Below are 14,278 nucleotides of genomic sequence, written 5' to 3' on the forward strand. Positions count from 1 at the left end.
CCGGGCAGCTATCAAATAAATTAATTTTTCACTCGACTTTATTTGTTTACACAGATGCATGTTTACGATGTCAATCGGAAAATAAACAGGAAGATTGTGTCGGTACGTTATTTCATGGTTATTTTCTGAGTGTATTTTACATTATGACGTAAAAAAAAGAAGTGTTTCTCTTGAATTTAAAGAGAAACGTGTTAACATGTTACAGTCGATTCTTAAATTTAATAATTTATAAATTGTACATCTTTATTTTTTTTATATATTGTATTTTTATTTCATATTGTGTTTCTCCAAATATCCCAATGTTATTAGTATTTCAGTTTCTAACATTTTGGTGTGTGTTTTCAGTGAATTCTTTTTATTCGAAACAATCATGAATTTTTACATTCAGTCTCTGAGTACATGTTGTATTATGACATTGTAAACAACAATAGTGTTAGCTATATGGTCAAAATATAGTAAAATGTTAAAATAGAGCCTTTGAAATTTATATTACCTAACGGACAATGATTATCCCTCTAAAATGTAGGAAAGATATGACTTTTGGCAATTCAATAATTGGTCTATGTAAATTAGCTCTACCACTAAATTGTACATTGTTACATTGTACTATTATTTATGGCAATAATCTGGTCTGTACTGTAATGATAAATATTTACATGGGGAGGGGAGGGGATTGTTTTAGAATATATTGCCTATTTTTTATGCTAATCTTGTCATACATTGAAATCTTTAGCATATTTAACTACCCCCCACCCCCAACCCATGGAATTTAAGCAATCAATTGGTACCCTGGTAGTATGTTGTTGTGTGTGATAGACCATAAATAATAAAGTATGACCCCCACCCCTGAAACCTATGAAGTATGACCAACCCATTGGTAGTCTGTTGTCTAGTGATGTAACCCCCCCCCCCCCACTATGTGAAATAAGACCATTGCATTGGTACCCTGGTAGTATGTTGTTGTCTAGTGATCTACCCAACCTCCTCTATGTGGAGTATGACGTTCCCATTACTAGCCCCCCCCCCCCCACCCCCAAGTGAAGTATGATCTTCCCATTAGTAGCCCCCCCCCCCCCCCCCCAAATGAAGTATAGCCTTCCCATTAGTACCATACAGTACCCTGGTTGTGTAGTAATATGTTGTTGTCCAAGTGAGAGTGACCTGACATGTAGTTTTCAACCCATTGTTAGTTCTATTTCATTGCATCACATCTCACAGTGTTGTCAATGGATATTGTTTTCTTTAACAATAGGAGTCACAATAGACACAAAAGAAACCCAACTATCAATAAAGTTTTAGTTGATTCATGTCATGTGTGCCATTTCAGGTCACACTGAATACATAGAACTTGTGACAACAAGAACAGCGCAGTTTCAATCAAAATGTTTTCACATCCTGTGAATACAAAATTATTAACACTCAGACTTGTCTTACTATAGTTAAAGTTACACTTTAGTGGAAGCTTAGTTTGACCTTTACCCTTTGTATCTAATAAATGGATGTAAAAACTAGACTGTAAAATATACATTAATGGGCACTACTAGGACATGAAGGTTATTTGCTGGTTAGTTTCTGTAATAAAAGTCAACTTTTATAGGTTCTTTAAAGTGAAAATCAAAATGGACGTCTTATCTATGTGGTATTGGTATAAAGTGAATCATGTTTTATTAGTATTGATTTTAAACATTAAAAGTGGTCATATGGATGAGGATTGGGTATTTATTTTGGATTTTTTAAATCATAAAACAATTTTATCATGGCTTCGTACTTGAAAAATCAATGTGAATAACATTGACAAAGTCTGTGTTTGTGACTCAATAAATTGCAAAATATTGATAAATGTGTAAAATGGTTGTTATTGTACATACAATAACAAACTTTTTTCCCCACACATTTTAGAGTTTTTAGCAATGTATTGAGCTAAAATAAATACCCAATCCTCATCCATATGACCACTTTAAGAATGGACTGTGAACACTTTATTCAACAGAAAGTAAACATATATCTATTATTCTAGACAACTTATAAATGTTATCAATCAACCAACTTGACTCTTTTTGTATAAAAAATTTGACTAAGGTATTGGTTCTACTCAGTATACAATGTAATTAATCTGATTTAGTTTGGTTTGTTTGTATTTGAATTTGTTTACAGACGACCGTGCAATGTTGCACAATCTCAACAAACAAACAAACAAACAATGTTAGTTTAGGTCAAAACCTCCTCCCCTATAAGAATGTTCACAGGTGTGGCATCAAACGTTTATATATGATGTAAACTATGATGAAAACTGTAAAAACGTGATTGTAAACACATTAAAATACTACCAGAAAACCAGCACCATATTTCATATTAGAAGTAAATGTTATCAACTTATCAACATCTCAGCAGTGAATACAAAACTGTTATCATTGAAGGAGTGAAAGTTTTCCATTGAACTTTGGTTAAAAGTACGAAAATAAAGTTCAGCAATTGCATTGACACCAGATCTCCTCCCCCTAAACGAATGAAGTTCGCTTATTGAGCTTGTGTGACATTGTGCAGTTATGCTGTTTTGGTTCATGACAATATGAAGGCTAATCAGACCAGTCTGTAATAATGAGTGTGTGTGAGAGACAGGGTAACCTTTCTGCAGCAAATCAAAGCACTTGTTCTAAGGAAGACATTAGACAGATTTTAAGAGCATAATGACCTGACCTAGAAAGGCAACCAGTGTGAAGGTGTTGTTATTAGTTACAGTTAGTTTATTTTAAAGGTGATCCTATTTATGGGATAGAATGACGTGTTCATTGATTTTTCAACTGGAGTATTGTTTTCGAAAGTGTATTGAATTTTAAGTATTCTCTTTAGGCCTACAAAATATGTGGTTCCGATTACGCTTACTTTTAGAATAGGTGGGGTAGGTAGGTTTTTTATTTTGTTTTTATATTATTATTTTTTTATTTCATGTGTAACTTGTAAGTGTCTATCTAGTTCAGGTGTTACGCTTTCCATTGTTTTCCATATGGTCTCTGTGTTATTGGTTTCTTCTCATCAGATGTACAGTCATTACAGATTGGAAGAACAGTTTTATAATGTTAAAAATAATGTTGTTGTCTATTTCAATAATTTTACATGGCTTGGACCAGGCTTGGTTTTGAACGTTTTCCGGCATCAGAGTCCACAAAATAATCGTCTAAAATTCATAGCACCAAATCTACATTAGGTTATGAGAAAGACTCTAGTAGTGTAAGTAATAGAGTAAGTCACTGCTAACAGTTTGTACTTTTCTGTCTATTTTTCTAGTGGTGTGGGGAGATTGTAACCATTCATTTCATAATTGCTGTATGTCATTGTGGGTAAAACAGAACAATAGATGCCCACTATGTCAACAGGAATGGATGGTACAACGCATCGGAAAATAACCACACTGCTTTGATCTGCACCACTGTGATATCTTGGATGGTACAACGCATCGGAAAATAACCACACTGCTTTGATCTGCACCACTGTGATATCTTGGATGGTACAACGCATCGGAAAATAACCACACTGCTTTGATCTGCACCACTGTGATATCTTGGGTGGTACAACGCATCGGAAAATAACCACACTGCTTTGATCTGCACCACTGTGATATCTTGGGTAGTACAACGCATCGGAAAATAACCACATTGCTTTGATCTGCACCACTGATATCCTGGATGGTACAACGCATCGGAAAATAACCACACTGCTTTGATTTATATCACATTGTTATTGATAGTATTCTCAATGGACTAGCTACACTTGATAATCGTCACAATTTCGTGTAGAAATAATTTTCACACTCAACATTTAGTATAACGTACAGAATTGCTTGTGTTTGGTGAAGACAAACACCAACCACTTTCACCTTACGACTTGAGTTTATCTCGCAGAAAACAAACCAGCAGCTGCTGTTGAAAAGTCTGGAAACTAAAGAAGCAAAAAATGTGGTTTGAATAATACGTTTACAAAAGTATTTTGAATCACAACTTCAGACTCCATTCTTGGTGCGTACAAAATAGTTAAGTATATTGTAGAAATTTCAATATGTCAAGAGAGATAGAAAAGAAAATATAAAAATAAATGATACTAATTTTATCATATTTATTGTCGGTATTATTACACTTGTACTGATTTTTGAGGTGGAATACACTTTGTTTTGTAAAAATTCAAAATCATGTAAAAGTGTCATGACCTATTAAATGTTAATGATATTGTAACCAAGTTGTTTACATGTATAGGCAAGGCCGATAATGTTGTTGAGAACCTCATGATTTTGACACACAGTGTGTCAGAGTTCAAAGTTCATGAGGTTATCACCAAGAAGATCTAGGTATGTTTACCAAGGTATTGTAAGAGAGGAAATGATGTCGAATGTCAAACCTCACCTACTAGATGTAACATGTAATTAGTGACTCAGGTTAGTTTTAGGCAGCTCTCAAATCACATCAACTCGGAAATGGATTGGGATGGGTTTGGGGAATGGCGTCAGAGACAAAACAGGAGTTCCTGTGTTAGTGTACATTTACTGGTATTTTCCCAGGAAGGGGAAGATGGCAAAACCTGTAACATTGTAAATACAGACTGTGAATCATCTGAACTAGTCTTAAAAAGGTCTCTGTGGTTGACATATCTATTAATATGCATTTTTAGTGGACATTTCATTTGGTATCAGAATTTATTTCTATTATGTGTCAATATCTGTCCATCAAACAATTTGAATTTTTAAAAGTTTTTCAAATGAAAAGGTGGTGATTTCACGATGTTTCCTGCAAATGTTAGTTTTTGCTAAATGCCCCACCCCTCCCTTCCCCACCCTTCCCTTCCTATTTAGAGAGCTATTTCCCCTTTCTGTTAACTACTGGTAAGGCAAGTTACATGTATGATACATACCGTTTTGCAGGGAGTATCTTTCATGAAGTTTTCTGTAACCTTTTTTGTCAGACACCCCCTCTCTTCCCTTCCCTGCCCTCCCCTCCCCTATTTAGAGTGCCATCTCCCCCTTCTGTGAATGTGAATGACTGGTACTGCTAAGGCAAATTACATGTATGATGTATACAGAGTATCTTTCAACAAAAATTCTGTTTTATTTTTTTCATCATTTCAAATTTTCTGTGGTCATGTACAATGTAAATTATGAGTAGCTGTAATCATTAAAACAGTCTGAATCCAAGTATTTGATTGTCTGACAAGTTATTAATTTATTGTGAATTATTAACACATATATTACACTCACCACTACAAATCTTTACAATGCATCCATTGAAATACTCTAAATATACAACTACACACGGTATCTCCTTGAAACAAGGTCAGATAAAAAAATGTGGCCAGAATGTTGAAATCATGTGAACTATGTCATTAAAATGGGGTCCCTAAGTGTTTGTATGTTGTAGAAAAACAACTCACTGATAGTTTTATCAAGTTCTTTAGCGATGAATAATCAAATACAGTTAAATTGTCTCATGAAAATTATGAAAAATGGGAGGGACAGCATCTGGTACAACTTGCATAGATTTCCTTCTGTCATAATTTGGGGTTTGGAATCTTTGTAAACTCAGATTTTATGTACTCTTGACCCTCAACATTGATTCTCTCACTAAAGAAGATACTTACACAAATTAGTTGTTTGGAAATTTAGCAATGATGTATCAAAAATGTGACATGAGTGAACAAGACACAGTTATTTGCAGTTGGATGTTCTCGGCTATAATCAAATTGTGTTGTGTTTAATTTGTTCAATTTCTGATACACATATCTCAAGTTCTACTAATGTGTATATTTGATTGTATGCCTGCTAAAACTTGCATAGATTTCCATACCTTGTATTGGGTTTGGAATCTATGTAAACTTTGGTACATTTTGCTTACAACTTACAGCCCCTGAATGCTTCCTTTACTAAACAACATACTTAAACAAATTAGTTGTAACTTGTACTGAAATCTAGCAAAGTATGATACATGTATATCAAAAATGTGATATGGAGTGAACAAGACTGAGAGTTTGCAGTTGCAAGTTGTAAACTTTAATGGTTACCTTGTGTGCATTGGTACACATAAACTGTTGATAGTCGTTTGTGCCTTTTTTGTTACGTTTCATCTAAATCAAAGTCGTCACCTCTCTCCGTAGCACTGAATTATGAATACTAAAGCGTACTGATAGGACTGTGAGTGCCAATCGTGCCTCCAGCACTTGCCGATCAGTACGTTATAGTATTGCTCCAGATTGGAAGAAGGCAATGACTTTAGTTTTAAATAAAACGTAGCAAAAAAGGCACGAAGGACTGTCGACAGTCTATGGTACATGGTTAAATTTCTAATACTTGTATCCAGTTCTACCATTGTGTATATTTGGTAGCAGTGTAGTGGAAATCTACCCATTCCAGCAGACATCTCCATACAAATCTATCCATGTCATTGCCATATAAGTTTGATAAATACTCTGGGAAATGTTACCAGATTTTTTACTCTCTGTTTACGTTTCTAGAGTTCTAGTCTTGAATTCAAACCGTTCTGTTTTACACAAACATGAAATCTCTTTGAGTCGATATACATCATGTAACACTCCAGGCTGTCAACATACCGCAGGTAACACTCCAGGCTGTTTTAGTTTTGAAATCTTAATGAAGATTATTGTACACAAAAAGTCTGTCATTGCATACATGTTAGAATTTGAAATATGTTTGTAATAGTTACCCAAGGATATGCTTTGCTGTAAGTTTATACACAAATCCATTGCATTGACCCCAAACAAATAATACAGTCTCACCAATCCTTAGATGTCATTGAATTTTAGAATTAACAACTTAACAAGGTCATCTGATTTGACGTGAAGGTCATTAAGTTTGGATGTCAGTGACAGTCAGTGACAGGTGTGTAGTCTGGAATGTTATGAATGATTTTATCTTTTAATATTGTACATAGTATTGAATTCTCAGTACCTGGAGTATTTTAACTTGTGTTAGTCAAAATAGAACACAAAGATTGACATAATTTCAAACATGCCGTAATATGTATGTAGCACATAGAGTATGTCATGGTGTTCACCAATAAATCTTATGATCATTATTTTTATGACAGTGCTACTGGCAAAACTATTTCAGGTCAATTAATGAGTTCTTAAAAATATAATTTCAAAACCAAAACAGTATTTCGTCAGTGTTTGAGTTTTATAAAGTTCAATCACAACCCTTTAGTGTTTCTATTGTTAAATATATATGGATAGATTAATGTGCAAATATGAAATTATAGCCCTGTCCATATCTGATCCGGATCCAATCTGAATTAAACTTATCTAGATCACTTTAATCCGCATCGAATCCGCTTTCCGCCCACACAAAATAATTGAAAGATTGATTCGATTCACATTACATTAGCATAATATATACCTGTCCATATAAGTACCAGCTTTGATTTGATTTCTTATTATGAAACTAAGTCACTTGATTACGTACCTGTCCACACCAGGCCTAACTGATTGTCAGTACTAAAAATAAAGTCATTATTAATATACAATACAATTAAAAATAATCCATCAAAAATCTTTCCAAAATTGTACTTACATATTTAAAAACCAATATTTAGTACATTTAACATTTTAGACGACACAAAATCTAAATTTCCCCACTTTTTAGAGAATAAGAGATTTCAGTATCATGTGAAAGTTTAATACTGTGTTTGCTGATCAGAAGAAAACCAGTAGTATTGAAATAAACTTGTGGGATTGGTCATATCACAGTGACTGGCTAAAGCTTCCATGTAACTGGTTAGTATATCAATCATCTCATAAATATCTTTGTTGCCACAATGTACTGATAGAAAAATATGCTATTTCTACAGAATACCATAAAATCATCAGCGACGCCACAAGTTGCCACATCTGAGTCTCAGTTAACTTTTGAACTTTGATTTTCTCATCCAGTAGCTCACACACTGAAGGAATGAACATTGTATGTAACAGTATGCAGGGTTTGACTAGCTCACACACTGAAGGAGTGAACATTGTATGGGTATAGCATTAGCGTTTGACTTGGTTCACACACTGAAAGAGTGAACATTGTATGTAACAGTATGCAGGGTTTGACTAGCTCACACACTGAAGGAGTGAACATTGTATGGGTAACAGTATGCAGGGTTTGACTAGCTCACACACTGAAGGAGTGAACATTGTATGGGTAACAGTATGCAGGGTTTGACTAGCCCACACACTGAAGGAGTGAACATTGTATGGTAATTAACAGCATGCAGAATCTGATGCTTAAATAGAACTGGTATTTTTCAATATTTGAATTAATTAATTTTTCAAAATTAATTTTAAAGTGTATATTATGATATTATACAACTAACATAGGTGGATAATGTGACAACCATATATGTAGACATGTTCATTAGTTGTCGGGCTGTTTTCATTCTTTATTCAAATAAAATAAAACACTCTGTTCTTTTGTGTGAGATGATAACCTGAGTGAATGATTGATTGATTGCAAAACAGTCAGTCTGGTATTAAATGTGAAAGCTCTTGAGGAACTATCAATCAATCAATCAAAAAATTTATAGAGCACCTTTATCCAATACGAAGTAGAGTTCAGAGGCACTGTACAGTTAAATATTGAAAACTTTCGCGTACAAGTATGTTTTAAGGTTCTTCCTGAAGACATTGACTGTGGGTGTCTGTCGAACCTCAGAGTCCAGTGGCAATTTGTTCAAAAGACATGATGTGGCACATGAGCAACCACGGCCACCGTAATTGGGTTCAAACAATAAGTATTTGTCTGATGACCGAAGTGTGTGGAGATTAGGCTTCTTACGGATAGTAACTGAGAAAGATAAAGTTAACAACATTTTCATTAAAAACACTAAACATGATCACAAACTCAAACCATTTGAAGATTATGAGACTTTGAAACAATCTCCCAATGGACTGATGTCAATCTATTATATGGTGAATAATTAAGTTATTATTAAGGTTATAGACAATACATCCATTGTATTAGTCTTGAGATGAATCAGAATTTCATTTAGTCAACAATGCTGTCTGGTCTGTCTGTGATGACAAGCTCATAGCAAACATGAGGCTAGCACCAGGTGATACTGTTACCATAGAAACAAGCATCCATAGATCTGTTATTAATTGAAGTGATGTAAAACTCTGGGGACTTATATTTCTGGCTTATATAGCAAAATTCTCAAATAGAGAAATTGATGTGGCTATAAAAGGTATACACAGAATTATTAAGTTATCTTAGAAATGTGTACAATAGAATATCTTAAGGTTTTTAAAACATGTAATTGTCCCATAATCTGAAAACCATGTAAACTGCCTTAACTAGGAATTGTATTATTAACTGCTGTGTTTTGAAGACAACACCCACACAATTGTATTTATGCATAATTAGTATATATATATAACATGCAATTATATAAGGTCACAGGTCATAGATATTGACTCTCTAATTTATTTATGGTTCAATTTGATGAAATCCACTCATTGAAATATCAAATTTTCTATAAATGTATGGTAAGATATTGTATCTGCTAAAACATATAGTCAATTTCAAAATGTTCAGAATAAATAATAAATATTTTTTTTGCCATATCTGTATAAAATAAACTATAAAGATGGCTAGTATGTAATTATACATAGGCAAGAAATAACATTCTTTTTGTGCTTGAAATAATTTTTCTCTCAGAGAAAAACATGACATAATTGTTATCTGCAAATGTAGTTCTGTCTACTATACCAATTAAAAGTCTATAACAATGATGAGCCTAGTACTAGGTGACACCGTTGCTATGGAAATGATTAAACATAAAACATAGTTTATTATCTGAGGCTGATGGCAAATGCTTCTTGTCTCTCAGCTGTTGTCCTGTTAATTCTCCCATGCAAGAATAGAGTGACCCACTTCAAGCCTCTAAATTGTGTGACCTGCTTCAACCCCCCTAAATTGTTTACTGGTTTATTGTTTGCAATTTACAAAAGAATTCTTTTATCCATCAGAAAATGTGATTTGTTCCACCATCCGTGACTAAACTGTTTTTTTTCTATCCACCAATACTTGTACCCATGGTACACTGGTACTGTCTGGAGGTATATAATTTCTAAAACCAGTTCCTATACAATGTACATATTTCTATCTGGTATATATAGTCTAGTTCCTATACGATATTGTTACAATTTACATGTCCACACTATGTATATACAGCTTTGTAAATTTCTAAGGTCAAAAGTTCAAACTGCAAGACATGCTTGATTATGGCGCATTCCTTGTCTGTGAGTAGAGAAGGTTATTTTCATGAATAATTCAGAAGGGAAGGGTACAAATTTTTGACATGAATTCCAGATCAAATTGATAAAATTGACAAAATTGGCAAAATGGAGACAATTATTTGGAAGATTCAAAATTGGTCTTATGGATGCATATATAGAAACTTGATAGTAACAGAATTTACAAAGCTTAATTTTCCAAAGAATCAGGTTTGAATTTAGTGGTTGAAATTAAAGCAGAAAAATATGATAGAATATCACAGTGAATCCCCTCAAAATGTGGAATGAAATGGAAATGTTTTCAGCTGAAATGTCAGGAAATACTTTGTCAGCAAAAATGTAAAAATTCAAAATATAACCAGAAGGCAGTGTTTGGATTGTGTGATATACATGTAGTAGACTTCTGTATCTATCAGACATACTATAAATGTTTTGGTATGTAGGTACGGTTTATTCATATCATGTACATGTCTGTCTGATGTGGTTGACCTTAGATTAAGGTCACTTAGAGGTTACTTAGAGGTCATTGGGTAAATGACATGAAGACACTGCAATAAGCACGTACTGCTATGGTACACACTATATTATGGGATATATGTTCCTATATAGTATTTTGATGTGTATTCAAGATTAGTTCCCTGACATTGCCTCTCACCCCCACCCCCCACCCCATGCCATGGATACTTTGGATTATTAAAGAAGGTTTTTTTGACATGAAAGATTTGGTTACAACTCAGACTTTTCTTATCTTTTAAACTCCCCTGTGGTAGTGTTTGTGTGAGTATAATTATTTTCAGTTGGCCACTTTCCAACTTTTACTGTATTTACTGATGACAATGGTTATTGATATATTAAAGTCATTTATAGTCTGCATAGCATGCATAGCTGAGAGGGTTGTACTAGATTTCATTTCATTTGTCAATTTCCTTTGTTATTGTGTGAATGCTAGTCACAAAACATCATCCTGTCTTACCTGTGTTGGTTCACAACAACAAATAATACCAGTTTTATGTCCTAAATTTAGTTCTTGCAATTCACCAAGAAATGATATGTTTCAACTTAGTTTACAACGAAATATTTTACACATTAACCTATCCTGTAATCCATCATTGTACTCCAATACTAAGAAAAGCTGTAATGGTATCGGCATGCATATTAACATAAACTGTACCAAATATCAACTGGTATATATTGGTATATACATATAGTCCACATATTATATCTTGAGGGTCATACATGTACACATTATACAAAGAATTATATTGTATTTTTGTTTTGTCCTCTTTTTAATTATAGAGAACACCTGCTGTGAATAATGGCTGACCATTTCAGTTGATAGGTCAATTGTGGACATTTTAGAAGGTCACAATGACCTTGCTAATTTTGTATGATATAGACAAGGTCAAGGGTCAAGCTAAAGATTTACCCAATACAGACATCATTGTATTAAAACCACTAAGCCTCATTATGGCAGCGTGAAGCAAACTGATTATAAACTTTGGATATATCGCTATGGTGACGTTGGTACTCAGACTTACAGTTCCAGATAGTATTATAATCATTGACTTAAGGGTGCCAATGACTCAAATATTGGGTTCCTTGACTCTAATGTTTTGGCTGCAAAAATTAATACTGGTAGTTTAGATGGATTTGAACTTGATCACTTTCAAGTACAGCTGCTATTAAGTTGAGTTAACTAATAACTGATTCAATTTGACCAAACCAACCCATTTAGGTTAAGACAATCAATGTATGAGAAATATATGAAAAAAGGTATAATAATTCAATGTTTAATTCATAATGGATACAATATTATTTAACCAATAAAAAGGATTATTTTTTTTTATACTGGATGTAGTACATCATTAAAACTGAAAACATTAGAATTTGTGATATCTGCATTTTCCATTTCATTTATTTGTATATTTCATTTATCAAGTTTATACAGGTTCAATTGATAGAGTGAGTATTTCTTTACAGTAGAGCTAAATCTATTCTTAACTTCAATACACTTTAACTCATTATTAACTAAATGGAAAGCTTTTCATTCTGTCAATTTTTCTCACGGCATTCTACAAGTCTGACTGAAGTCTGATTGTTGGCAAAGTGGAGGTATATTTATCGATTACAAAGACGACTGCATGCACTCCTTAAGTTATGTTTTGAATTATTTGTTCCTTTGAATTCATTCTCCCAAACCAGAGAATAATTTTCTTATGGGCCTAGTAAAAAAAATTGTGTGGTTGGTTCCGATTACACTCCATTTTAGAATAGGTGGGGTACCGGGGTGGGTAGAATATTTTAGGAGAGATTTTTTTCTTATATGTGAGTGTTTAGTTCAGGTAGTTATGTTTTCTGTTGTTTTCCGTATGGTCTCTGTGTTATTGGTTTCTTCTCATCAGATGTACATCCATTACAGATTGAAAGAACAGTTCTATATTGTCCTTTTAATTTGATGTCAGTTTGTGCATCCACTATTTCTCGGGAGGTTTCGCAATTTTATTTTATTTTTTCTCAAATACAAAAAAAAAATTGGGGTCACCAGTAAAAAAAAACTAGGTGGGGTCGGGTAACTGGTATCAAATTTGTTTTCTTCTTTTTTTTTTAGGAATGTGGCAAAATTATTTAAAAATTCAGGGGTCCATTTTCCATATAGCTATGATTAATATACTCACAGTATCCTAGCGCTGTGTTTGATTGGTATTTTAAATAGGTGTGTGTGTGTGGGGGTGACCGTTTACAATGAATTAATTTGTTGGGATGTGAATAATAAACAAATTTATTATAATAAAAATGAAAGAAAAATTTGAAGTGGTCCATCAAAAAATATTAATACTTATTAAATAAACATGCACAATTAATCACTCTCATATAAGTCAATTTTGGTAAATGTAAAAATTGTTGATTCGTAGAGTTTTTGAAAACAAAATAACTAACTGATGTAGGTTCAGGTGATGCATATATCGGTTTGTTTTTATATCTATTCTGTGGAAGTTTTAATGTAAAACAGTCAGACTTCATTGTTATAACATATATCCTTCTATCAGTAAATAGTGTTACAGGATCCTGGCTCCTTTGGTGTTTATGCTTTGATAAGTTACCGATGCTAATAATTATGTCTTGCCATGATTCCTGCTTACCATAGGCAAGCAAACACACTGGTGCTTATTCACAGGCTGTAATGTACAGAGTATGATAGTTTGCCGGTAAAGTCAGGACTCGATTCTGACATTCTGCCCTTCTTAGTTAGTCGAGTTCCTATATAGTATCATTTAGTCCTGCTTGCAGATAGTGCATGAGTCTATATTACTAACACAACCCTCAACACACCGAGAAGGGAGGGACAGTTGTCAGAATTGAGTCCTGAATTACTCCGTATGCTAGCAGGACTACTGGTATCGTTATGATTTACACCTCCACTCACTCCACTGGTTTATTAGTTAAGAGACCATGTTGGCATCCAGACTATTCTTAGTAGTGGAGAGGATTTCAAAGGGACAATCAGAATTGAGTCTTGACTTACTCCGGTTGCAAGCAGATCAAAACTTAATATACATTATCAACACATGCCAACCTTTCAACTCTTCTAAATCTGACCCATAGTCATTGCATTCTCCGTTTTCAAGATTTCCATTTCTAGTACTGACAGTGTTGCTAGGGATGTTGTATACAACCTGTCATAATTAGACAACTATATGTGTATTAGTCTGAAGTGACTACAAGATTGCTGTCAACAGGTCACAGACAACTAATTGTATATATTGACACAATGTCTGTAGAGTACATGACAATTTTGTAGAGGGTCATGTTACACTTGATCAGTTTACATAAGAGAGTAAGTGAAATAACTCTAGTTCCCTGCTGCCTTATTCATTCACACTGGCAGTGGCGGCTTTACTGTGAACGTCACTAGACAGAAAAACAAAAGAACATTTATAATTAGCATAGAGGGCAGTATACGGATTGATTTGAAAAATTTCAAATTCTTCACTTTTTTCGTTTCTGT

The sequence above is a fragment of the Glandiceps talaboti genome, chromosome 11, assembly GCF_964340395.1.
Source record: "Glandiceps talaboti chromosome 11, keGlaTala1.1, whole genome shotgun sequence".
NCBI classification, from domain to species: domain Eukaryota; kingdom Metazoa; phylum Hemichordata; class Enteropneusta; family Spengelidae; genus Glandiceps; species Glandiceps talaboti.